Genomic DNA, 26,757 nt, shown 5'->3' on the forward strand with positions numbered 1-26,757 from the left:
AGTCCTAGCCAAAATACATCTCATACACACTGTCAAACCTCAAATCCCATAAACCCTTAAGTAATGAATTAAAATTAATTTCTCATTAAAACCTACTTGTGTTTAGCTATTTTCACAGCAGGGACAATAAAAAAATATTAAATAAAGAGGACCTATCACTGTAATGTCTACAATATGCAGAATATTTGATAGCTTTTGTTAGTTCTGAGGACCAGAGAGTAAGCTGCAGTAGAAAAATCACACAAAAGTAGATGCAATTTTTCCTTTGCCGTGTTACACTCTCTTTGTACTTCATGGCAAAAAATGATTATAATGGAAAAAGACTGATTATTGATTTTGAGGAACTGAGGTATAATACAATATACTAATTCTGCATATTACATAGCATAACCCCTTAGAAGACAATAAATGCAGAAATTAGACAGGTTTGGTATTCTTCACAGAGGACGGCACAAAGATGAAAGCTTTTGTTTTGTAAAAGTGAAGGTTCATGATAGTGGCTTGAATGCCTAATTCCTGAAATAACTTGCTTATGACACATATTTTTCCCCCATTTAGCAGTGTTTCTACTGTGGGTATTGAAGTCTATCAAACAAAAAAATTTCTTACTGACATTTAAACTTCTGTTGTGAGCCTCCTCAGCATCCAGGCTTGGCAAGTTTTAAACCTGTAAAGACATTTATTCACCATCTTAGAATACAGAAGGAATGTTAGGAAAGTGCAGAATAACTTCAGGAAGCGTTTTTTTGTTGTCAACTTTGTTTTTCTTTGAAACTACTGGAGGTTCCCTATGAAATATTATTTTCTACAGCTTACATTTCACTGCGTATGCTTTGTCACTGTCGAGATTTTACAAGCCTAATAGACATTTCAAAAATGCTGTCATATAATAAGCAAGGATATCTTCACTGCAGTGAAGAAATACAAACAAGGTATTCACTGAAATGCAAATTGACATTAAACCTAGAAGTGGCCTCCCAAAAGTAAGATTGAGATGAGTTACCACGACAGCGATGAAATAAGAGTCTTATACCTATGCACGCAGTGTGCATCTTTCCTAGGTAAGTTGACAAGTGTTTCATGTGTCTAACACTCTTTACCAGCTTCAAACTGGCTTTCAGAAAAAAAAAAAAGAATATGCTTCTTGTGTTAATCTGAGCAAGTGTAACTGCTGAGCACACCATTTAAGCAGATCATAATTTGCACACTAATGAAGAATTAATTTTGATTAATTAATTAGAAGACTAATTTTGGTCAATTGACAGTATTTTAATCTGAAAAACACCATCTAGTTTCCTCATCTTTTCCTCGTGATTTACTCCTTCTATGAGAAACTTAAGAAAGAAGAGCTCTCCAAAGATTTCACAATAAATCTTTTTCGAGACTTACAGGTTATTCACAAATAAGATTGCCTGAGACTCAGATTTTTCTCCCAAAATACCAACTTAGGAGTACTTCTGTGGGGAGGTAAAGGGCAAGGACACAGTCAGACAAAGGCTCAGAAAAAAAGACAGCCACTAAACTCACTAAGCTCAGGATACAGCACCCAGGGCTGACCACAGTGAATTCAATTACAAACTGTAAATGCAGATGGCTACAATAGCAGGAATGCAGTCACATCTGAGAAACAGGTGTGACCAAAAAAGACCAAGAGGGAAGACCTGTTGGCTGGCTGGAGAAAGTCATTGTAGTAAGGAAAAGCAGCAACAGAAAATACAATAGCTAGCTGCACACTGCTTACTCTATACCAAGTTATCTATACATAAATAGCAAATAAGATCCTCAGTATGTGATCTGAAAGCCAGAAAATTCCCATACAAAACAGGTGGTAGAATGGTGCACAGGCGAGTGAAAAAAACCAAAACCCAAACCCAAAGTAAAAGTGAGAAAGTTTAACTACATTTTCTAAAGTTCCAAACAGGAAAAACTTATTACATGTTTTACTAGATGAGCCACTTACATAAATGCATACATTTTGACAAGACAGGAGAATCTTATGTCCAACACCAGGATGTAACACAATCTGTATGCATTAAATGCCCATGCCATGTAGCACAAGAGCCCTGTCCTGCTGTCAGACTAGTTCTCTAGGTCTTATGGAAGAAGACAGCAGATAAAAGATAATAGAGAAACAATCACAAAATCTTCTGATTAAATGATAAATGATACCAGGCACAAGGCAGAAGTTCTATAAATTTTTCTTCCAATGACAATGGTCTCTAAAGCAGATTCCATCTTCACCCCTACTTTGCACCCTCATTTGCACCAGCAAAACTAACTGGAGGCATTGAGGTAATTCAATGTAGTAGAAAATGTTTTGGCTTTTTTGTTTGGTTTTTTTTTTCCACCTCAGAATTACTCATTTTAGATCAGCTGGTTGTGTGTATAGTCCTCTCAATAATTCAATTGCAAAGGTTATTAGAGAATAGAAATAAACAGCCAAAGAATTTGAAGAATTTAACTTTTCCATCAAGAAAAATATGTATAGAATCAAGGTTTCAAATGTCATGCATATTTTTTGAAAGTCAGCTACAGATATTCAGTCAGGAAAAGATTCAACATGAAAGTTTTATAATGAGAAAAAAAAAGCTTTGGAAAAACACCAGTTTTCCTTTTGCTAATAAATTTCTCATTCACTGCCTGAAGACAGATACTCTCTCTGTAACTCTTTACCATTGTGACAACTAATAGCTGAACCAAAAATCGGCAGACTCTTTCACAGTATTACTCTACATGACACTAGCAGCAGTGTGAAATTGAGTGTGATCACAGCACCAGTCAATTCTACTGGTTCAGAGAGTTTTTAGTTTAGGTCAATTTTACCTTCTGATCCTCATGTTCTTCAATCCCAGGGTAAAAAAAAAAAACAAAGACAGAGAAAAATATAGTAGAATGAAAGATTTTAAAAGGGAAACAAGGGCGGAAAATTGTAGAAATTACTAAAAGCTCTTCCAGTTCTCCAAGATCACAAAGTCCACATAGCATAAGGGAAACTGTTCAAAAAAAACTGTTAAAGAGTAGCCCTGCCCCACTCAGCTTAAATCTAAAGCTGCCTCATATTGTTTAAGACATTCATTGCATGTCCTCTAGGACACATCACAAGATCTTCAAGACACAAACTTCATGCCCAACTTATGTCTTACTCAAAAAACAAACAAACAAAATAAACAAAATGGGATTTTTCAATAAAAAGTTTTAAAAAACCAAAATCCAAAGTTCCTCCCCCCTTGGTGACTAATCTCTTTGCCCCAAGAACTTCTGGCAAGGCAATACTTTAAAGCCTTCTCTGTTCCCTTCTTATCACCCCTCCTTTTCTTCTTTATGTTAAATCCAATCCTCACTCCTTCACTTCCCACTAAAGAGTAAGTACTTGTCTTTCCCCTTGATTGTTTTAACAGCTGGTGCTAGTTTGCCAATCAGTCTCATGCAATCTCTTCTCATTCTCCTTCTATAGTTTCTTCTCCATTTTCTTGCATGACAAATCAGAAAAGAATATCTGAAAAAATACTAAGCTAGAAGTATTTACTAGTGAGTCTAAGGAAGGGTGGTAACACCTAACCCTTATTCTAACCTCACTGTAGCTAATCTTAGCTATTGCTGAAGTAAACCACAACTAGTCAGACTTTAAGAAAAAAATTAAGAAAAATCTTCATTCTTGAGCACTTTACAACAATCTAAAATTCTTTCTCCCAGGGCCACATAAGCCACAGTAAATCTTTTGCAAAGTGAAGTAAAATTAATTAGTCTTGCAGCTGCAAATGAACATATTTTACTTCCCACTGAAATGCAACAGGAATACACTTGCACTTTAGCCTGAAAGGCAGCTAAAAATCCAATTAAATTAGCAGTAGCCTTTAAGTGAATGGACAGTACCTTCTTACCCATGGTACCTAATTCACAGGCTATCCTGTGCCTGCACCCTAAATGAGCAGATTTGCTGGAATTTAAAAAAAAAAGAAAAAGTATGAATCTCTATTGACTAGTGCCTTTTCACTTCAAAGCTTGATTTCCCCTTAGACCGTCAGCTAGTCCATTTTGATTCTCATCCATGTATTTTATCCCTTCCACTGCAGGAAATAGTTAGAAATACTTAAAAATTATGGTGGTAAGACTTGTATGTTCTTTGAATATAGACTTTTATTTCAGCCTAAAATTAGGTTTAGTAATCTCTGCTGCCTAAGAACAAGCTATACCCCAATGATTTACAGGGGTTAGCATGTAACAGAAACAGTATTCTATATGCTTGCTGAGGTGGGATTTATTGCAGACATCCACCAAAATGAAAACAGCATTTTTTCCAAAAAGAAAAGCATGAAACAGATTTTGCTTCCATTAAGATTATGCTTCATATCTCCTGTTACATCAAGTTGTAATCCTAAAAATAGAAGCAGACCTCATCATCAGATTAAACATGTACGTAGCATCTGCAGGAACAAGTTTTGAATGAGTCTTCTCACTCCTAACATAAATCAGTGCAACTTCTGATAATTTTGCTAGCAGCTCCAATTATTTCATCTGAAATCATACAGATAATAGTCAGTCTACCATAAAGTGGATTAATGTCTTTCAGAGCTGAGCTGGTGGTGTTTCAGTCCAAACTCCAACAAGTTTCACTCCTGCTGTGACCCATAGGCAACATCCACTGTCAATTACCATCATCCTTCTTCCTCGCCCAACTTGCCCTAAAAGTGGATAAATACAACCTCAATCCTCACTGGCTGGCTGTCTTCTCCTGACTGTGCCCTGCTCTTGGAAACAGATGAGATTCTTCTGAAGATCATTATGGCTACCTCTCAATGTTACCCTGTCCTAAGGAGAATAGGGTTACAACACAAAGGTAGAACCTCAGCCAGAATGATCTGTCACCATATATTTCTTCAGAGATTAAATCAATTTGATGCTTAACACCACTTTAAAGATGTGATTACACAGAAGAACTGTCAATGCATAGGTGTCTATCTGAAGAGAAGAGCAACTTGACCACTTCCCCTTGTGCACAAAATGCTCTTATTCCAGCTATTCCACAGAGGTCCAGATGACACACAGTGAGATAGCTGCCAATCTGCCCTCTACAGATCTGCACCGTCAAACAGTCTCAGCATTCTGGAACACAGCTCACCTTCTTGCTTTCTTCTACCCTTGGAGGAGCTTCTACTGGCAGAAAGTAGGTCTGGTCTTAGGAACTGGTATGGACTAGGACTGTAGTAGAGAGCCAACACATGTGTGACTCTACAGACTTCTGTAAACTGTCCTTGCATTCATTCCATGAAGGGAAAGAGATGCTGTTCTCATTAGATTGCTACAATAGAAATATGACAACCAGACTTCTCTGGGCATCTTAGAGGGCACTGTTTAGGACTTTTGCAGAAATACTTCCCATTGAACAGGCAAAGTCGAAATATTCTTGTTTGCTGAAAGTATGTTTGCTTAGGCATAGAACTTCTACTCAACAGGAGAACATTACGCTGTTGTAACATTTGATTCAATTTACATTACACTAATTAACACTGGAACATTTAGCAGCTATTAGAAGAGACATTCTCAAGAGTTCTAGATTTCATCAGAGCTCCCACGCAGTTTCTCTCATGCAATACTTCACAGTCAAAATTTGAATCAACAAAACTAAATTATCTTTGACTCAATTTGTGTTTCTAGAGGAAAAGTACTTGCAAATATTCCTTGCAGATCTTTCTAGATGTTATAGTAAAAGACACTTCCTATGCTTTAAAAGAATCTTTTCAAATTCAGTCTTATTTTTTAATAGATGGAGTCCAAGTTACTTGGGGTAGGAGGTGCTAGATAAATTAAATCTCTAAAGCAGTTTGTAAAGCGGATAGCGTCTCTTGCTAAGATTAATTAAATAAAACTAGGTTCCACACAGAAACCATATACAAGCATACTTAGGTATGTAACAGTGCATGTGTGTGCTAAATCTTTGATAAAATGTTAGTCTTCAAAAAACCTAATTCTTGGCTATCCATCACTAGATTTCTGAAATCGTAGTCCAGAAAAAACAGGTCCACATGTAAGACTTGCTTTCTTTACAGACCTGAATGAAAGAATACAATTTCAGAAGTGAGGACATATTCATGACTTAACAGAGCTGCAAGTTTTGTATGACATTTTCTTTATTGCACAAATAAAAGTGTAATTCAATGCTTTAGTCATTATGATAATTTGCAAACTGTGACTTGGCTAAGCCTATAGGATGTATTAATTTGTAACTTCAATTGCTATCTTTAATGAAGTAAAACGCTGTTATAACAGAAACAAAAATTCTCAGCATATATGAAGCCAACATATTTTAAAAATCCCCATAAGTATTGGCTTCCAGAACTCTTATTCCAGTATCCATCACAGGTAATAATTACTATTATTACCTACACTAGAAATACTCTCAGATACTGAATTTCACAGACTCTTCACCTCAATGCATTAACAAACGTTTTATTTCTTAAATATTGTGTTTTACCTGTTATGAGTTGCAGCTGTAGCTTCCAAGTCAACCATAGGGTATGTTATGATAGAGGCATGTGCCCAGAAGCTGACATTCCCTCATTTAACAAGCAATGTATGGTAATTAGACAGGATTTAAGAACTTCTTTTCCTTTCCCCCAATATTAAAATTGCATTTTCCGTGATTAAAGTTTTCAGGTTTATCCATATGGAATTGTCAGTTTAGTAAATACAACATTTCTAGAAACTGTGTATTAAACTCTGGTATGCATTTTTTAGGTTGTGTCAGAAGAGCAGAAAAGACATTTTAGCAAGGACAGTAAGTTTAACATTAGTATAACAAATGGTAGGGTGAAAGAAAGATTTCAAGTGCTAGAAATTGGAAGCAATACAAAAGAACATGCTTTATAATGCCAGGGAACCTTCCTGTATAGATTTACAGAAAAAGAACCGGGAAAGATCAGGGGGAAAGCATCTACATGTTATACAGAAGAAATGTGTCTGCATTTCACTAGAAGGATTTTAAAAACAGAGTTAATTTTCCTGTAAAACATATGCTGGTATAATTTTAATACAATATGTGAAAAACATAAATAACCTCCCCACCCCAGCCAGCATTATACTATTCAGTATGTCATGGAGAATACTTTTTAATATTTTTGTCTCAGAGTTGTGGGCTTTTCCTCCACAAAAAAAGCCCTCTACAGCATTTTCTCACACTCCATGTTTTGCTAAAGACACACAAAAAATCCAGATGTCAAGACAGCAGTGTTTTGTAAATCTCTGATAACACATTCAGCTATCTATTTATCACCTATGTGGAAAATCATACTTTTGCTGTGGAGAAAATCCAATCTTAACATTAAACAACATCTTCATCTAAACTAACATTTTTACAGGAACAGAGGAAAAATCCAGAAGTTCTATTGTTCTGATTTTTCAGAAGCACTCATTTGGACAGGATGGACTGGAATTCAGGTTCAGAAGTCAGCAGCAATGCTCCTAAGAAATATTTGAATACTTTGGTGTGCAAGAATAAAGGAAGTGTTTGTACCTATACTAGTGAAAACAGCAAGGTAAGGACACAACACAAAAAAATTTCTAAGTGACAGCTATAGCACCCAAAACAAGAAGGAAATAAATTAGTTTCACAATTATGAATATAACTTCAGTAAAGCTCACCATTTTCATCAACTTGAGAAACACACACTCCAAGCCCTTTCACTATTTAGGCCAGCATTTCAGGAGCTGCTTTGTGCATTTTTATACCTCAAAGGAGCACAAAACCATACTGGTGACGAAAGCTTAAGACTGACAGAATAAAGCATAGGTATATAAAAGTCCAGACATACTTCACAATTGTAATTATGTGCTATTCTCTACAGTAGTTCTTACTATAAAATATCTTATTTAATTTGTGAAGTTAATCTCTTATTAAATTCAGTTTCTGGCACTTTCCTTAAGTATGTCTTTAATTAAGATAATGAAAAACATTTTGTCCCCGGAAAAAACATACGGCAAACGTAAGATTACATTGCATTGCTTCTTGTTATGCCAACTTTATTACATTAAGAAAACTTTTACAACAAAATGCAACAAGTTTATGCAGTCATTGTATGAGTTTCTCATAGAACATTTTTAAGTTGTGCAAGAAACATGAGCAATGTGAAGAACCAAGAGTTCTGCAAATACAGTTTAGCTGCACTATTGATTTATTTATCACTTCTTTACTGAAGTAAAGTGTTTAACCTGGGATATTACTATTATAAAAAAAATACCACCTTATCTGTTTAGTTACAAAAGGATAACAAGAAAAGTGTTGTTACACCATCCCATATCCAGTCTCTGCAATATTAAACAGAAATTATTTCCAATCAGTGTAAGTGGCACAAAGAGACATAAAATTCAAGTATTAAGTAGTTAGTAGCATAAAACTCAATTATCAATTCAGTCAAATTATGTCAGTTGAAGGTAGAAGACTTCACTGGACAATACGTAAAATATTGCCACTCCTTTCATTTGTTTCACACATATTTCTACACCATTTAGTTATATCTACCTATTAAAGGAAAAGTGGTGAAAATCCAGCCTTCTGTTAACCAATGCTCTAAAATTGGGCAAAGGCTGTCCCAGTGCTGCTGGCCAAGTGAACACCTTAAGCTCTTGCAGAAGTGTTACCATTACTGTAATATAATTATTTAACATTCTAACACTCTATTCAGCTCCCTGGAAGAGTGGAGCTTCCTATTTTAAGAATACCTGCCCCTTGAAATGTCATTAACTATCCAATTAGTACAGTCTGTTCCTTGCTACCTGCAGAGTACTGGGATAATTTTTAAATTGATAACCACTATTGAATAATTTTAGCAATTACGCTTTTATACATTCTGTGATAATTAGGACAGGACAGAACACCCCTCGAATCTGATAATGTTCCAATACTCAGAGACAAACAGAACGACGATAAATGGTAGAAGAAAATACGCGTGTGACCAGGGGTAACGCTAGCACCGCAGGGCACCGTGTCACCGGCAGCGCCCGCATGAAGGCGCGCACCGCATCCACCCCAAGGGCCCGTTCCGGCCGCTCTGCAGCGGGCTCGGGGGTACGGGGCCGCTTCGCACCGCGCCTACGGGCTCCGCTCGCCGCGCCAGCCCAGATAAACCAGCACCGCCGCCGCTCCCCACGGCTCCACCTGCCGGGCGCCCGCGCCCCGCAGCACCGCTCGCTGCCTGCCTTCCGCCACCGCGGGGCGGGCAAAGCCGCCCGGCGCCCCAGCGCGCATCTCCCGCGCAGCCGGGTGCGAGCACCGGGTCCGTCCCTCCTGAGTATCGGCAACTTTCTCCCCTTCCTAAGAGGGGTCGTGCCTCCGGGCGCTCACAAGCAGTCGCACGGCACAGGCTCCCCGCAAGGCAAACCCCTGGAGATGCTGGAAACAAAGCGGGATTACCTAAAAGGGCACAGGTCTGCTCGCGGCCGCCGGGAGCCCCGCGCCGGCGGGAGAGGCTCCTCCGCCGGCGCTCCTCAGGACGGTGCCTGTTGCACGGGCCCCGCGGGCTCCCTGCAGGGCAAAAAACAACTTCGCTCCGCCGGGCGTCCGCGCCGCCCCTCCGCGCCGCCAACTCGCGTGGGGAGAGGGGCCCCGGGCTGCGGCCCCGAGCGGCAGCAGAGGCGAGCGGCTCGGACAAACCCCCTCTCCCGACAAGGCTAAGCCGCGCTCTGCAGAGTGGGACCCCCCCTTTCCCGACCCCCGCGGCTTCCCTCTGCGCAAAACCAATTAACCCCGAGCGCTCGCCCTCCCGCAAAAAGCAAGGCAGGGGGTGCGGGAGGCGACAGGAGGCAAAGTTTGATAAACGAGCAGCTAGCTCCTGCAGCGACAGGTGACTACGGAGCGGAGGCACCCTCCGCGCCGGGCTGGGCAGAAGTGCGGCAAAGAAGCACTCACCTGTCCGTTGCCCTCCGGCAGGCGCGGAGGGGAAGGCGGGCAGGCGAGAGACACAGTCCCCGCTCCTCTGGCGTCCGTCGGCCCCAGCGGCAGGCAGGATGCCGGGCAGAGGACCCGCAGAGCCGCGGGGCCACCCCGGGCAGGCACCCGTCAGCGGAGCAGGTGAAGCGGGGCGGTCGCCGCCGCCGGAAAGCAACACGTTTGGCTCTGAACTTTGCAGCTCCCGTCACAAACAAACAAATAGAGCCCAAGAAGGACCTCTCCCATCCGATCCCAGCCTTCTCGGCAGCCGCTGCCTCTCTTATTGGTGCGGAGGTTATTTATTTATTTGATTTCTCCCCCCCTCCCCTCCTCCCTTTCCACACACACCCCCCCCCCCCCTTCCCTTTCACTTCCCCTATCCCTCCCCCCTTCCCCGGCCTTCCCTCCCCTCCCTCACGCTGCGCAGACAGCCCCGGTCCCAGCGCGTCGCTCAGCGCGGCCGGGCTGCTCTGCGGCCGGCGGCAGCGCCGGGTGCCGGGCGAGGGGCGGGCGCGCCGCGGGGAGGCGGGAGCGGAGGCGGGCGGGAGCGGGGCAGCCGCCGCACCGCTGCCGGGCGATAGCGGAGAGCGGGCGGGAGGTGCTCCCGGACGCCCCGTCCCCCGCGCCGGGCAGCGGGGGCGGGAGGGCGATCCTGCCGGTCACCGCAGGGACAGGGCAGCCGGGCAGGGGACGACTGGTGATCGGGGCCGGGGAACAGGGTAGCCGGCAAATAGCGGGCTGCTGCCGCGAGGAGCCGGGGGGTCCCTACGGCGCTGTTTTGCGGCCCTCCCCCGTGGGGAGCTCCGGCGGCCGCGGTGCGGCGGGAGCGGCTCGGCCGCGGTGCGGCAGCGGCGGCGCCGGGAACGTGCGCCCGGCAGCCCCGGGCGGGAGCGGGAGCGCAGGAGGGGATGATGCCGCGCCCGCGGTGTGCGCATACTGGGAGAGCCGGGGGTTGAGAGTGCCTCTGTGTGTGTGTTCACGTACGTGTGCCTCTGGTAACGTTGCACGCAGCTTGCTTTCAAGGAGACCCTAGACTCGCTAGCCGCAGTGTTACTTTGTGTGCAGCGCTTTTCTGTTTTGCTCAAGCTTATGCGTGATCAGTGCAGCGCAAGCTTCATTCTGTCTGTCTTATCAGACGCTGAACCTTTGTTTTCTGGTTTGTTGCCCTTCTTCTCCTCCGTCCCCTAAATCCGCGTGCAACTCGAGCAACACGGTAGGTCTCACCTGTCCATTCCTTAGGGCCAAGTACACCGCTATGGTTATTTTAAGGAAAGGGAATGTAAGTTGAAAACTGGGAAGGTAAGACTCCATGAAGGATTCCTTTCACTGCTCCTGCAGTATCCGTCCTAGCTCAGTTTCTCGTTGCAGCAGACAGTGGCAAAAATATTACTGTCCCACAGTGGCTGTTTTTATACTGCTATACACACACGTGACAGGCAGAATATTGACATTCTCGTCTTCTCTTCCATTCCTCTCCCTTTAGAAAGTAGGGTTCAAATTAGATATCCCAGTGGAAGACGACAGAAGTGTAAAATCTGTGAAGTTGGTAGAAACTTCTACAAAATATTTGGGAAGGGTATGTGGGGGTGGGTGTGTGTGTTTGCTATCTGGTTGGTTGGGTTTTGCTGGCTAAAATTGCTACCCTGCTCTTCTGGCAGTAAATAGGCATTCTGGATGTTCTTTTTCACTTCCGGCGGGGAGGGGGAACCCCAAACCATCACTATAATAAACAAAGTAATAAAAAATGTGTTTAGAAAATAAACAGTTATTCAATAATATTACTAGGAAAGAAAGCATAAATTATACCTTTATTTCTGTTCAGGTGACAAGACATGGAGATGTAAAGATTGCTTTTAAGTCAGTCAATGAATTTATGTAGATTCGTCATTTCAAACAAACGGTACAAATCTTTCTTTGTGCTGCAACTCTGTAATTCTACCTTTGTCAGCTGAAGACAATAAACTAGAAAGATTAATGTACATTTTGTCTTCAGTAGTAAATGCTATTGTCAAATGGGGAAAACTTTTTATTCAAAGAATTGGATCAATAGTTGACTTTGTTTTGAAGCATTTATTTAAGATACTACTTAAAAAGGGTGAAGTTCATGCTCTTAACATCCTTAAAGAAATCTCTCAAAGGCAATTATTCTATTTGCCAATCTAGCGGTCACTGCCATGTAGCAACAAAAAGCATGAAAGGGAGACGTGGAAATCCCTTTGGGTTCAGACAGTGCTTTCTCAATGGAAGAAGAACAGTAGGAAATTAAAAAGTGAAATGCACTTTAAAAAAAATCTATTTGAATATTTTAAACAGGTTGCTTTGAATAGGTGAAGTTTCATCTCTAACCAGCTTCAAGGTCAATGAAATGCAAATGACAGATGCGCTCTGTGCCTGAAGGAATGCCACCAACTTTAGGTAACATTTAGCGAGCAGTATTCAAAAATTTGATCGCCTGATAATCTGTAAATTCTGTGTTCAGCAAGTGTTTGTTCCGAAGAGCACAGAGTGTCTTTGACTGGAATGAACTACTACATTTTCAAAATATGGGAGGTTAATGAAGGTATTATTTTATTAATGATGGGCCTATAGCAACAGTTGTCCACAGCAGTGAGAAGACACTGAGTGATGTCAGTTACATTTAGTCTGTAATACACTATGTGAAATTTCAACTTTTTCACAGATCTTAAAAAACAATTTCATTATGTTTAAACCAAGACTCTTTTTATTTTTATAGAGATTCTAAGAAAAGGAAGCCCTATGTAAAGCCCATAACAAAATTGATCCTATGCTAGTGTATTATATCTGATTCCATTGAAATTAATTCATTAGGCTGCTGGATACACCTTAGAAGAACTTTGATTTGACCAAGTCAAGCCAATAATTAGTTTTGGTGGCTACTTAATATATTGACTGTTCACTGGGATTATGCAAGCAGAATATTACTCTATGTTCTCGAAACTGAAAAATATTGAAGGTGGATAGGAATGAATAATTAAACTTAAGAAAAGTAGGCATAAAAAGGAATAAAAACAGAAAGGAAAAAGGAAGACAAAGCTATAAAATTTTAGTTTCCTAAAATTTCATCTTGTGTTGTTTACTTGCCTTCATTGGCTTCTTTCATCACTTAAATCCCTGTGATATCATTCTTGGCATTTTGGGCTTTTAATGGTCTTCAAATTGAGACTGCTAAAAAAAGTAAATAAAAGCAGCCCCCGCTGCCACCTACACACAGTGATACAACCTTTAAAATAGCTTTCTTTATTTTCTCATATAATGGCCTGAGTTTTGTCTGGACTCTTTAAATTGCACTTCTGAGGGCTTAAAGAGCTGCTAACATTGGATGTGGCTGCTGATACACATCCTATGCAGTATGTTGTATTTCAGAAATCCTCAGCTGAAAATTAAATGTACGTGTTAATATTTTCAAATCAGTAAAATCTGAGCAAGTTCTGGTTAAATACCAAGAGAGACAGCTAGTCAGTAAAGGAGTTTTGCCCAAACAAGCATTTTTTTGCCCTTGGCCATGTTATCTGTGTAGGAGGCTTTTTACAAAAAAGATGGATTTTTCTTCCATATCTGAACAAGCAAGTTTCCACTTCTTTTTCAATTTCTTTTCAGGTAGTTGAAATGCTTTTGATCACAATTTATAAATATGTCAGGCAAAGCTGTGAGTAAACTAGCAAGAATATATTGGGCAGTTTGAGCTTTAAAATTGTGTCAAAAATCACATGCTGTCATGTTACAAAGACTCAAGAATTCTACATGACTGCATGTTAAATTTAATATGTTAGGAAATCTTAATTATTACAGTCCTATAATGATTTAACAAATAGGTTTTTCAGCTAGCCAGAATTTGAAATATTTTACTACTGTGAGCATTTCAAAGTCAAGAAAAGGTAGGAATTCTCCATTTTTCAGACCCAATAATCAGTGCATTGTATTAACCTTACCCTGTCCAAGGGTTACCACAGAATTCAGTCTTTGGACTGTTCTCCAGTTTATATAAACAAAAATGATCAGAAGTGTGCTAGTGTTCTATATTTTAAAGAAAATGGATGCCAATAAACAGGTGTGTAATAGGAAAAAAACATCACACGACTGGATAAAAGACAGAAAATCTGTAGCCTTTTAAGAAAATACTTTTATTGGAAGATGATGATTTAATTAAACCTTTGAATTAAACCTGTGAATTAAACCTTTAAGTTGAGGTAATATGAATACATTTGTATAATGAGTTCAGGGTCTGACAGCTGCTTGCTTTCCCTGTTTGGTTAGGGGAAAATTATTTCTTCTAAGGAAAAATATAGCCACAGGGTCAGGTCAATGGCTTCTAGATAAAAAAAAGCTGCTACCTTTGGTAGTGGGAATTGTCTGTTTCGGTTCTGGTGACTATGAAGATCTTCAACTTCTGACCTCATCACAGTCTACAACTTCCTAAAGGGGCACAGAGGAGAGGCAGGTGCTGGTCTCTCTCTGTTGACAAGCAATAGAACACAAGCGAATGGAATGAAGCTGTGTTGGGGAAGTTCAGGTTGGACATTAGGAAAAGGTTTTTGCTGAAATCTCAGTCATCACTAGAACAAGCTTCCCGGCAAGTGGTTACAGCACCAGCCATGGCAGAGTTCAAGGAGCATCTTGATGACACTCCTATGTCGTATGAAATCATAGAATCATGGAGTGGCTTGAGTTGGAACGGACCTTAAGGACCATTAAGATCCATCCCTACCCCTGCCATGGGCAGGGACACCTTCCACTAGACCAGGTTGTTCAAAGCCCCATCCAGTCTGGTCTTGAATACTTTCATGAATGAGACAGCTACAGCTTGTATGAACAACCTGTTCCAGTGCCTCATCATCCTCACAAAAAAGAATTTCTTCCTATTGTCTAATGTAAACCTGCCCTCTTTTTGTTTAAAGCCATTCTCTCTTGCCCTAAAACTATATTATATGCCCTCATGAAAAGTCCCTTTCCCTCTCCCTTGCAGGCCCTCCTTAGGCACTGGAAGGCTGTTACAATGTCTCCCTGGAACCTTTTCTTCTCCAGGCTGAGCAGCCCCAACTTTCTCAGCCTGTCCTCATAGGAGAGGTGCTCCAGCCCCCTGATCATCCTGCTCTCCTCTGGACTCACTCCAACAGGTCTATGTCCTTATGTAGGGGACCCCAGAGCCAGATGCAGCATTCCAAGTGGTGTCTAATGAGAGCAGAGGAGAGGGCAGAATCCCCTCCCTCACTCTGCTGGCCATGCTGCTTTTGATGCAGCCCAGGACACATTTGGCTTTCTGGGCTGCAGGTGCACTTTTGTCAGCTCATGAAAATCTTCTCATCCACCCACCTGTCCAGCCTGTATTTGTGCCTGTATTCATGCCTGGGATTGCCCACACCCACAACCTTGCACTTGGCTTTGTTAAATTCCATGACATTTGCACAATCCCACAGCTCAAAACTGACCAGGTCACCCTAGTGCATCCCTTCCCTGCAGTGTGCCAACTGCACCACAGAGTTAGGTGTGGATGGCAAACTTGCTAAGGGTGCCTTTAATCCTACTGTCCCTGTCATTGACGAAGGTATGTAAGGGGTCACACCTATATATATATAAGTGTACACCCTGAGAAGCAGGGCACATCAGATTTGATGTAAACATCCAAGAAAAGATGAAGACAACCTTTCTAATTCTCTGGAATAGGAAAATAATTGAAGGTGAAAGACATATGTTACAATTTTAATATATATATTCAAGTGTATATATATATATATATGAATGCTGACAGTTTAACTGTGCTTAAATTTTCTGAGGAAGTAACACAGTAAAGGATATGAAAATATAGATGACACCTTTGACCCAAACTCTTTTTTTGCCCTTGTGCCAGATGTTGACTTTTCGAGAAAATAATCCTTATATGTTTGTCTGTGCTTAAACTTCACGTTACATGGCCAACAGTTTTTTGACAGGGAGGGGTGTTGAGTGAGAGATGTCTTTGATTTGTTCCAGTCTGTCTTCTCTTACATAGTTTGGAACATCTACAACTCATACTGGAATCGCAGTTACCCTACTGAGTACCTTACAAAACTACACCCACTTTAGAAAAAAACACTCTTAGAAGTCATTGGCAAGGCTTCAAAGGATTATGAACTTAGGAAATCCAGAAGTCGCAATGGAAACTATCTGTCACTCACTGTAATAGTGAGGGCTTATGTTAACAAGCAAAATTTAAAGATGAAAGCTCATCTATAACAGAGATGTCTGAAACAGAACTTAAATATTAAAATTACTTGTCTGAAGTAATACATTTCACAACTGGAATTTTGATACAATGATATATATTAGACATTTATAAATAGAAAAAATGTTTGGATTTCTACCACTTTTCAAATAGATGTTATAATTTTCATTTTAGTTTATTTTGGTTAGTTTTTCTGAAATTATTGTATCTGTTGGCTTCATATAAAGGGATGAAATCACACTTGTCTTACATTCAGCACTGTTTGATCTGAAACTAATATGTTTTTCAGACATGTGGTCTTTATTGCTCCATTGTGTGCAGACAAATAGCTGAGATATGTTCTATTCTATTCTATTCTATTCTATTCTATTCTATTCTATTCTATTCTATTCTATATGAAGTTACTAGGTTGCCACATATAAGAACTCCATTCTATAATGTTTTAATGGGAATAGTCAAAACCACTTTCTTTTTGAAATCCTAGTAATCCCTTCCTTGGTCATGGACTGCCTAGTCTTCAAATATTTCTTCATGCTCACATTTTTGATAACTGAAATTTGATATATAGACAATTTGTTTATTGCTATGCAGGAAAAAAAAGATGGTTAAATTATTTATCTTCTAAATATAAAATACATTAATATAGTAATATATATTATTATTATTAATATGATAATTTCTTTATTTTTTTTAATTCTCTTCTTTCATTCTTAAGTAAAATGGAATTGCTATTTGGGATTTAAATTTTAGGAGATGTATAACTAGATATTCTATATGCACTCATTTCACTTTGGACTTCATTGGGCTAGATATAGATGAATTAATCATTGTAATGAAAGTTTACACTTACCATTGGACCATTGCTTTTAAGTTGCTCATACTTACTGTTGGTAAAGAGTGGAAGATCCTTAGCATTAATGTGGAGAACTGATTCTTGAAAGAGGTTAATTTCTCAGAGTTAAACATGTTCTGAATTATGTTCCTTGGAGATTAAGTGAACATGTTCTGAATTATGTTCTTTGTAGATTAAGTGTAAATAGATATGAGATTGTGACTGAAAGGGAAATTAAAGAAGAGGAAGCTTAGTAGCCAGCCAAATAGCGACTATACTATGGTTGAGAAAAGCAGATTCTAAAACACCAATTTATTGGGTGACAATACGAGGAGACCAGTTAGAAAAAACACATATATAATACCACAGTGTAAAATGTAGGCAGGAAAATATATTTGATATAAACTAGAAGCTATGAAATATATCGGAAGGGAGACCAGGGAACAATCTCTGGCTTAGCTAAGGACATAACATATATATTGCATAATATTAGGCAGGATGAAAAAGGGTATATTCTTATATATATAAATGATACCATTAAAATTTTAAGAAAACTAAATTGCTAGTAGTGACAGAAAAAAAGAAAGTGTTCAGTATCTATTTAATTTCTGTTTCTGGAAAGAAGTAGGAGAGTGCATTGTACTTCATAATGATGGTGAAGTATTTTCCAAGCAATTAGTTTCTAAGGAAAGCATTAAGCAGTATTTTTATGATGAATATTTGAAAGCAGCTGATTCAGATGAACTGAATTCAGAAGTAGACATACACGGTATTCATTTGAGGGGAATCTTGGAATACTCTAGAAACTCCTAGAAGCAGTGAATGCAATATTAAAGCTAAAAAAAAAAAAAAAAAAAAAAAAAAGAAGAAGAAGAAACCCAAGCAACGTGACCCGTGTTGTAAAAGAGAAGTTAATAGAATGGTGAGGTGGGTTTCTATACATAACAGTTCAAAAGCTTTGAGTGCAGAGCATTACTGCTAGAATTCAAAGCAGAAGGTTTTTGGAAGATAAAGTCTTGTCAAACAAATGTGAATTCTTTCTTTGAGAATGTTAAAGTTTGTCTGATAAAAGTAAGTACTTTTGTACATCTGCCTCAGTAGTTGTGTGCTTAGAAATTAGATACATAAGCAATACTTTCAAAATTGGGATTGTACTCTTGAAAATACTTATTCTCGAAATAATTAAAAGGTCATAAAATAGATAAGTCACTATCACACATACACACAACACTGCATTAAAAGGGTTTTTCTATTTATTTGTTACATGTAGAAATAAGTAGTGTTTAGGAGAACAGAGATTAAATTGTTCACATGTATAGTATAGACAAAAATGATAAAAGAATATTGTATCACCTCTTTATGCCCAGAGAGTAAAATGAAGCCAAAAAGTATAAAACTTATAGAAAAGAGCCCTAAGTGCTTGGAAACTGGAGAAAATGTCTAATTTTCTTTCTAGTGGAGAAACACTTCATGGCCTTTCTGAAGACTGCCGTTAAAACTCTTTACAGTGTAAATACAGTAGGTATGTTTCGTTATGAGATCAACTATAGAACAAACTCTGAGAAACAATGATAAATTCTGCACCTCTTCAGGTTCTCAAAGAAACTCTGGATCTTTCTTTTAATTGCAGACTATGCTTTAATCAGATAAAACATTTAGATTTAAGTCTGAGGCAAATACAAGGGCCTATGATACATCTGATTCTTTCTGTTCTTGAATCTCTGTTCCATGTGATTTTTAAATATACAATTTTAATTTCTTTAAAATAAGTCTGTATGAGTAAGGTTTGTGGAACAACATGCTAGCTCACATTATTTAGCACTAAATTTGCTTGTGACACACTTTTCTTGTACTAATATGCCTAACTCTAGTGTTTTCTCCTCATGCTTCCCTTTCACCTTCTAATATTCCCTTAGATATTTTTAAAAGATTTTAGAAGGTTCTAAACCTTACACATGTATAAAACTGCTCACAGTTATGTCTATATATTGTCATATTAAATTAAATTAAAATAGGTACTAAATATTCTAACATTGCATTAGAATGGATACTAAATTATTTTATAGGTATGTTAAAGTTTTAAATTGAGAGGTAGTTATTACATTTTTAAATTTTAGAGCAAGGACTTGTATTAGACAATTATAATTTCCCTTTGAATAATGTGAAAGTGTTACATATAGTATCAGATCATCCTCATAAGATTTTTTTTCACTCTCATTTTCCATCAGCAAGAAATATCATACTAGGTAGTTGCAAAATCCATAAAATATGTTTTTTTATTCTGCTGATACCTCACCCTTACTGATGAACAGTGAAGGATGCCCAACAGCTACATGTAAAAAATCATGTCTTATTTGTATTGTCTTGATTTGTATTTCTTACTACCATCAAGGTATCTTTCTCCTGCATTTTCTAAATTTCTGTGCTTTGTCTCTTTCCAATTAACCATGGCTTAATCAATGAAAAAACTCTTCCTCTTCTCTCATGGGCAGTCACAGGTTTTACTGTCAAAAACATTTGAAAAAAAAAATTATGAATATATTTTTATATAATTTTTACATCATATAATGTCAAAATATTTATTTTAGCTCTCCTTAGAAGAAGATATTCCTGCTGCACTTTCAGTGTATAAATTAGGCATAAATTACTAATTGGTTTTTAATATTTTCCTATATCATATCTTTTTTAAAAAAAGAATCATTTTTGACTGCTGTTATTCATGATTTTGGGGTCATAGCTAGCCTAGGATAAGTAGATTTACTACCCTGCAGCCTTTTTTTCATTTTCTCTTAACTACTGCATTAGAGCTCAGAGTTCAGCCAGATGACTCCAAAGCTCCAGCAGAATTCATGAATAACTGCACCTAGACCTAATGAAGTACAGCTTTCAATTTATCTGTTTGTTCCAGTATTTCCTTCTTGCTAATGTTCAGAAGATTTGTACATGACTTATTCCGTCAAAATAAAGTCTTTAGTTGTTTTTTTTGTCATGTTGTATTTTAAAATCCAGCCATACCACCAGTCTTTCCTTAACTTTTCTTTGTCTTTTATTTACACTTTCAAGAATTGTTTATGTCTTCAGTTATATGTTTTTTCATGGTCTGCTGTGGAGTCCTCCTAATTTACATCTTACATTTTAACCTGCCAGAAATTATGCTCCTTTCTAGGGAAGAAGGATTGAATTATACAGAAGAAAGATTGTGTCTGTCAATGAAAGAGGAAAATAGTATATTTATGGCTTATAACCTATGGATCAGTATATTTATTCATTGATTTATAGTACTGAAGTATTCTTAACAAAAAAATCAGTAGCTTTCTAGACTTCCCTTAAACTGAGGGAGGGGGTATCTGGCTGGTATCTACATCCTTTATAATATGACTTTTCCAGAAGATGTCAGATGAACTTTTATTTCAAATTCTACTCAATTAATTCAGATCCACTTTGGGATTTTCTATAGATAGAAGAGTAAAATTGTGGTAAATTAATCTCTAGTTGCATTCATAAAGTAATATTTTCTAAAGAGAATCCTTATGTCAAAATTTGTGAGGTACTTTTAAGAGATCGTGTACAAATCTAATCCTTCCACATTTGTCTGTAGATCATATGGACTGTAATTTTAAAGCTTTTTTTAATACTTTAGAAAAACAAAAAGGAAAAATATCTGCCTGTAACATAAAAACCTTGTGTGGTATTTGCTATTTCAATGGCAAATGGAATTTAATGGAAGTCTGTTTGTGCAGAATGTTAATTTCTGACCTGTAAGTCAGTAATATCATGTCTTCCTTATTTTGGGAGAGACATAATTTCTGTTTCATCTCTTCTTCATTGTTCTCTTTATAGTAGTCCCATACAAAAGTTTGTTTCATTGAGCTGTTCTCCATCTGTAGGACAGTGCTTGATATGCAGAAAAATAGTGACTAAAGAGCATTTTAGTGAAGTTTAGAGGAAAGCAGAAATTCTGCTAGTAATTATGTTAGTTTTAGAAAATATCAGTATAATATTGTCCATGCTTAATGACTATGCCTTGTTTACCTCAAAAAACTTTTAGGACCTGATATATTCTTTAAAATCAAGGAACATAAAGTATAAATTAGAATATATTAAATTGAATTAGTAAGTTGCTTCAAATATATAATTTTAGACCAAGGTAATAGTTTTCTGTCTTCACTGAAAAGTGCAAGAAGATGACAGTATTTATCTATATTATTTGTGTATAATTACTTGTACTGCCTTTTGCAATTCAAAACCTGTTTATAGAAATTACACGTTCTAGCTACATGCTAACATTTTTCTGCTGGAATGATTGCACTTATATAGTAAGATATGAGTGTGAGGTGTATTTAAAGTCTTCTAAAATGTATATTTATATTTTTATATATGTAGAAATGTTTATGTATATGTATGTTTATAGTTCTTGCAATTTTTAGATCTTTTTGTTCTTGCAAAGAACTTAAAATGAAAGCAAAATTAATTAAGATGTGCATACTCTTTTGGCTAGATCAAATGCCATTGTGTATCAGATAAAGGTGTGTTAACATGGAGATAAATGCTTCAGGTCTCTAAATCCAGATTACATTTTCCAGTGTCACTGCAAAAGCCACCAGACAAACATGTAATATTTAAATTGTAGAAGTGTCGTGTGCATGGCATCCACGATGCTGGTAGACTTTTCCCCTATAAATGTTCATACCAGCTGTTGAGATCAGCCTAGTCAAAGGTTTTGGTATCCTGGTACTTCTGTTGATTTTCATTGTTCTACAGATCAGGCTCTGTGGTAATTGCTAAATGTGAGTGCAATGAGAAATACTATGAAGAAATCACGGTATTAATGGAAATAAAAGAGCTGGGTCAGATTTCAGATTAATTACAATGGCTGTAGCTGTTCTACACCTAGTACCACTATCAGATCAGGAATTTATATATAAACTCTGAGAGATCTCATTTCATGTGTGTGTCCCAGCTGCTCTACACGGTTCCATATGACTGCTTTGCATCCACGGAGCGTGAAGCATCTGGGATACATCTTTAATACAATCACTGTTTTGGCAGAGTGGCAACAGATAGCTTAGAAGTTCCTCACTCGGGTACTGGTAATGCCATAGCTGTATAGGAAATCCCTTACTGCTTGCTACAAAGTTGATTATTTTATTTCAGTAAGTTAATTGCTTTTATCCCCTTCTGTCTTTTCCAACTTTCCACTGTGTCGAAGTCTGAAAAAATCTGCCATGAACAAGAGGAACAAAAAATTAAAATTGAAGGGCTTAGATGTGCTCTGAGACAATGGGAGAATAGGAGTGCTGATTACTGTATTGCTTATTGTTCAGCTAATTCTTAAATGTATTAAAAAACAAATATTGAAAACAATGTACTGTGGCCGATGATTATGCAGAGTATAATGAAACAATCTCACTTAGCAATTATTTTTTTAGATTGTTACCTGATTTAAATTAGATAATAATTTTCAAGCTGCTACATTCAGTAGTAGTTGGTCATAGTCCTCCTACACACTGATCCTCCTACTAACTGCTTTTCCTCATATTTCATATGCTTTTTTTCTTTACTCTTCCTTTTGTTTCTTTTCAAGAAGGTAATAAAGAAGTGTGAATCCTTTCAAAACCTGTCACATGTTGATGGATCCTGTCTATTTACCAATTCAAAATACATTTTTAACACATCCAAGATACTAAAAAAAACCGGTTCATATTAAATCTATATATTGATAACCAGCTCTGTTTTTTGTTGTTATTTTTTTTTCTTTGTAAAGAGACAAAACTGTCACTAGCTGCCTGAGTGTGCTAAAGAAATGAAAATTCGAGAGAAGAGCCACTTCAAGCTGAACCCAGGCCAATGAAGTTTTGTGAATCGAAAAGAGATGCAATTTAACAAATTGGCAGAGACCATGACTGTTTCTCATATCAAGGTTATTTGTGTTCTTTCAGAACGTTGCATGTTGCCTCAAAGACACAGTGTCTGCCTCACAGGAATTTCCCTGTGTCTGTCCAAGGCTGAGATAGATTACAGAAATAAGATAATTTATCTTTATGTCAAAACAAGTGTATATATTTAACATACTACATTTTCCATTTTAAAAGTGGCTAAAGGGCAAAGTCATATAAAAAATCAAAATCAATAGATTAAGTGTTATTTACTAAAACTTTTTAAATTTACTTTTAAATAAAATTGTACATCAAATTTTGTAGTACTTACAAAAATATCAAAGAATCAAGTCTTTAAGAGCATTTAGAACCTTAAGAACATTTAAGAATTTAGAAGTCATGCTTAGGATTTCCGGGAAAGATTCCTTTATCTTCCCACTGGAATTTACGTTTTTCAGAGTATTTCGTTCTACTTTCACATACCAGGGAATATTACACAAACTATCATATATTAAGGAGAAAAACTACTGATTTAAAACCAGTACTTACAGGCGTTAAAACTCTTTAATCTCCCTTCTCTTCTTTTTACTCCTCCTGTAGGTGGAGCTACAGATCTGCATGTGAAGTCATTAGGAAAATATATTTTTATTAACATTTAATTAATACTTTATTTTTTCAATCCTGTTTTTTGGTGAGCCATTGTTTTTTTCTTAATGACTAAAAGAAAAAAAGAAGTGTTTTTAAGTATTTGATTAAAACAGGAAAAAATGACATTTTTATGGTTTAAATTTTGAAGCACGTACAGAATATTGAAGAGTTTATACAGTAACTTTTGAAGACAAAAATATAGAAAAAATATACAACAGTGCTGATATTCAAAAGGTTATCAAGGTGCAGCACTTACTATATTCATTTTTATTTAGGAAGCAAATAACTTCTAGGTCAAATATTTGTGGGCTGACTTCCTGTTCAGTTTAGATGTTTGCAAGACAATGTGAAGGAGCATGTTTCTTTCACTATTTGTCTGCTTTCTGATGTTATCACTCTGCGGATTATAAGCAAGACTTTATTAGATTCTAGTGTTTTGTTTTAATAGGATTTTTTTTTTAATGTGGTGGGATTGGTTTGCTGGTTTGTTTTGGTTTTTTGTTTTTCTTTCCCCTAAGTGTCAAGTCTCTGCTTGAAAATTCCTTGCACTGACAATTATAATTTCCTTCCTTCCTTACTGGGAAACATGAAAGAATCAGAAAGACATTTTTCTCTGCATATCTATAGGCACCAGTAGAAAATTCTTAAACACTACCTACTGAACCTGAGTTTTCTTTACTCACTTATACCTTCTTACCCTATGAAAAGAGAGCCTCAGAGAGATTTAGACAGTCGTTAATTTAAATTAAATTTCAAAAATCCTCAGAGATTCTGGCTGAGAGTCCTCCAGAAATTAGTATCTATTGCACGTTCCAATGCAAGGAAGCACTCTTAAATAAAGGGGAAAACCCCCTAACTTTTGGGAAGGAATGGCTTTCTTCCTGATATGAAACTGGCAACTAAGAATTCTCTTTCTGGATTTTCTATTGATTTCCTGCATGGTTTTGTATGAATAATGCTTCAGTTCTGCAGAGTGCAGCTCTCCTCCTTACACACTCCTCACCTGCTTGTATTGACTATTTGTGAAGCGCAAACTCCCGTCTCTCTTACATCTGAAAACTGTAGAAGATATAAATTCTGCCGCTTATTGTATTTTATTTAATGTAGTGTAAAACAGTACTGCAAAGCAGTATTCAAGGACAGTATGATGATTCTTAAGAAGTATGCAGCAAGTATTTGATCTGGAAGTCTGAATAAATAGGCACGGATGAGACAGACAATACTAAATGTAGCAATAGTAATGTTCAGAATCTCAGTGTACCTATGTCTTTGTGTTCAGGAATTTTCAGGCACCTAAAATTTCCATATAAAGGAGCAGTCCTTTCTTAAGTGGCCTAATTCCACTGAAAATAATAGGTCAAACTATAATTAAAAGTACTGTCACACAAACTTTGATTCCTTGAAAGAAAAATTTAGGTTTTCAGTCATTCATTATGTTGATGTAACAATTAATACAATAAAAGGGAACTTATTTCAAACAAACAAAAAAAGGAGAGCCGTTCTACAGCAATATTGTATCACTGATACAATGCAATCAAATATTGTATCACTCAGAAAAGAGTTAGGAAATAAACTTGGGTAAAATGATTTGTCAGGAGGTATCAGAGGTCTAATCTTAGAAAATAGTGACTTCGTTCATTTAGACTATGGAAGTTTTTCCACATGCCTCAGAAGAATGTGTGTATATTTCAGCCAAGTTAATCCAGAGGAAAAGTAATCTTTAACCTTTTAAAAGTTTATAATGGTCCTTCTTTCTTTGTAGTCACTAATGCCAGGAGACACAGGAGGTAGTTACGGCCCAGCTGACGGACATATGGTGTAGCAAAGCTCATTAGCTCTGTTGTCTTTAGCAGAAAGGTTTATTACTTAGGGGTTGATCTGTGGAAAGAGAAAAGCTGCAAGAAAAGTACTGAACGTTGTGTTGTGTTTTGCGTGACTTTAAGCTTCTTTCACATATGATTGGGTATTTGGCTCATGATCACGAGGAGCCCTTGGGCTATCCCAGCTGTTCCAAAAGAAACCCCATTACTCAGTCTGTAAGTCACATCGATGTCACAGGAGGTATATTGTAGCAGAAGAGAGGAGAACAGTCCAAACTTCTATGGAGCTCTTTTCCTTTGGAAGGACTACTAGTCTCTATACAAGGCTAACTGAAAGCCCACCAATATCTTCTCTTGCTCTGGTCAGCCCAGTGAATGCAGGAAAGTTCATTCCTTTCCATTTGAGGAACAAGGAAGCCTGTGGCACTGTGCTGCAAAATATAATTATGAAACTTTATAAAGGCGTCATAACTTAAACAGAATTAGCCACAGAATCTGCTACGCTGTAAACTGCCTTATGCTCTGATTTGCATAGTATACCTGCATCATGTTGCAATGGATAGTGCACCGTGCCTTGACTATCTTGGAAGAAGGCACCAAAAGATGATCATAACTATCTGTGAGTTGGGCCATATGGTCTAATCATTGTTATAACCAAGTTTTTGGGATCAGGACATGAGTTTAAATAATGGCATTTGTGGTTATTAAGGGATTGTGCTGTTAGGAGGATGTAATAATTCAGTTTTCCAGGTATAGTAGAAGCATTGCCTGTGCAACTGAATTTCCCATATGGGGAGAATGAACTGTGTTTCATGAACACATTGCAGAGTTCTGAGAGCAAGTGTTCAGCGCATGTCTGGGAGCTGGCACTGAAGCAACATGGTTTATATTCTAGTATTTCAAATCAGGATTTATGCAATGTGGCATCATTTTCACAATGTGTCTCTATCTGAATTATGTCAAACTAGAAAAGCATACCTTAGGCTTGAGAAAATTTTCCTAAGTGCAAAAATGTGAGTGGATGTGCTTGTGTCACTGTGTTGGTTGGTTTGGTGTGTCTGTTGTCTTACCTTCACAGAAAAAGTAGAGGGATAGTGTGCCCAAGGAAAGTCATCAATAGTAAATTGAATGTTATTGACTGAGTGAGCTACCAATTCACAGTCATCAGCAAAAAGAAGCTCCCTAATGAAGAAATCAGCCACACGTGTCTGCAGACTGCACAACTTGCATCAGTAAGAAACTGAATAAATATAGCTCTGCCAGTGGCACAAAGTGCTTCCATCTGCACAATAGAGAAAAAGTGTAAAAGAGTACAAAAACTCTTTATGATGTTAAAGGTATCTTTCAGTTTTCTACCTATCTAACCACCATCTTATTACTGAGATTTAGGTATGTCAGAAATAAAATTTGTAAGGCATTCATAGGTCTGCAAAAGCTTC

Source organism: Pseudopodoces humilis, chromosome 6 (genome assembly GCF_049639895.1).
Source record: "Pseudopodoces humilis isolate 2021_Gansu_Grassland_sample_001 chromosome 6, ASM4963989v1, whole genome shotgun sequence".
Taxonomy (NCBI): domain Eukaryota; kingdom Metazoa; phylum Chordata; class Aves; order Passeriformes; family Paridae; genus Pseudopodoces; species Pseudopodoces humilis.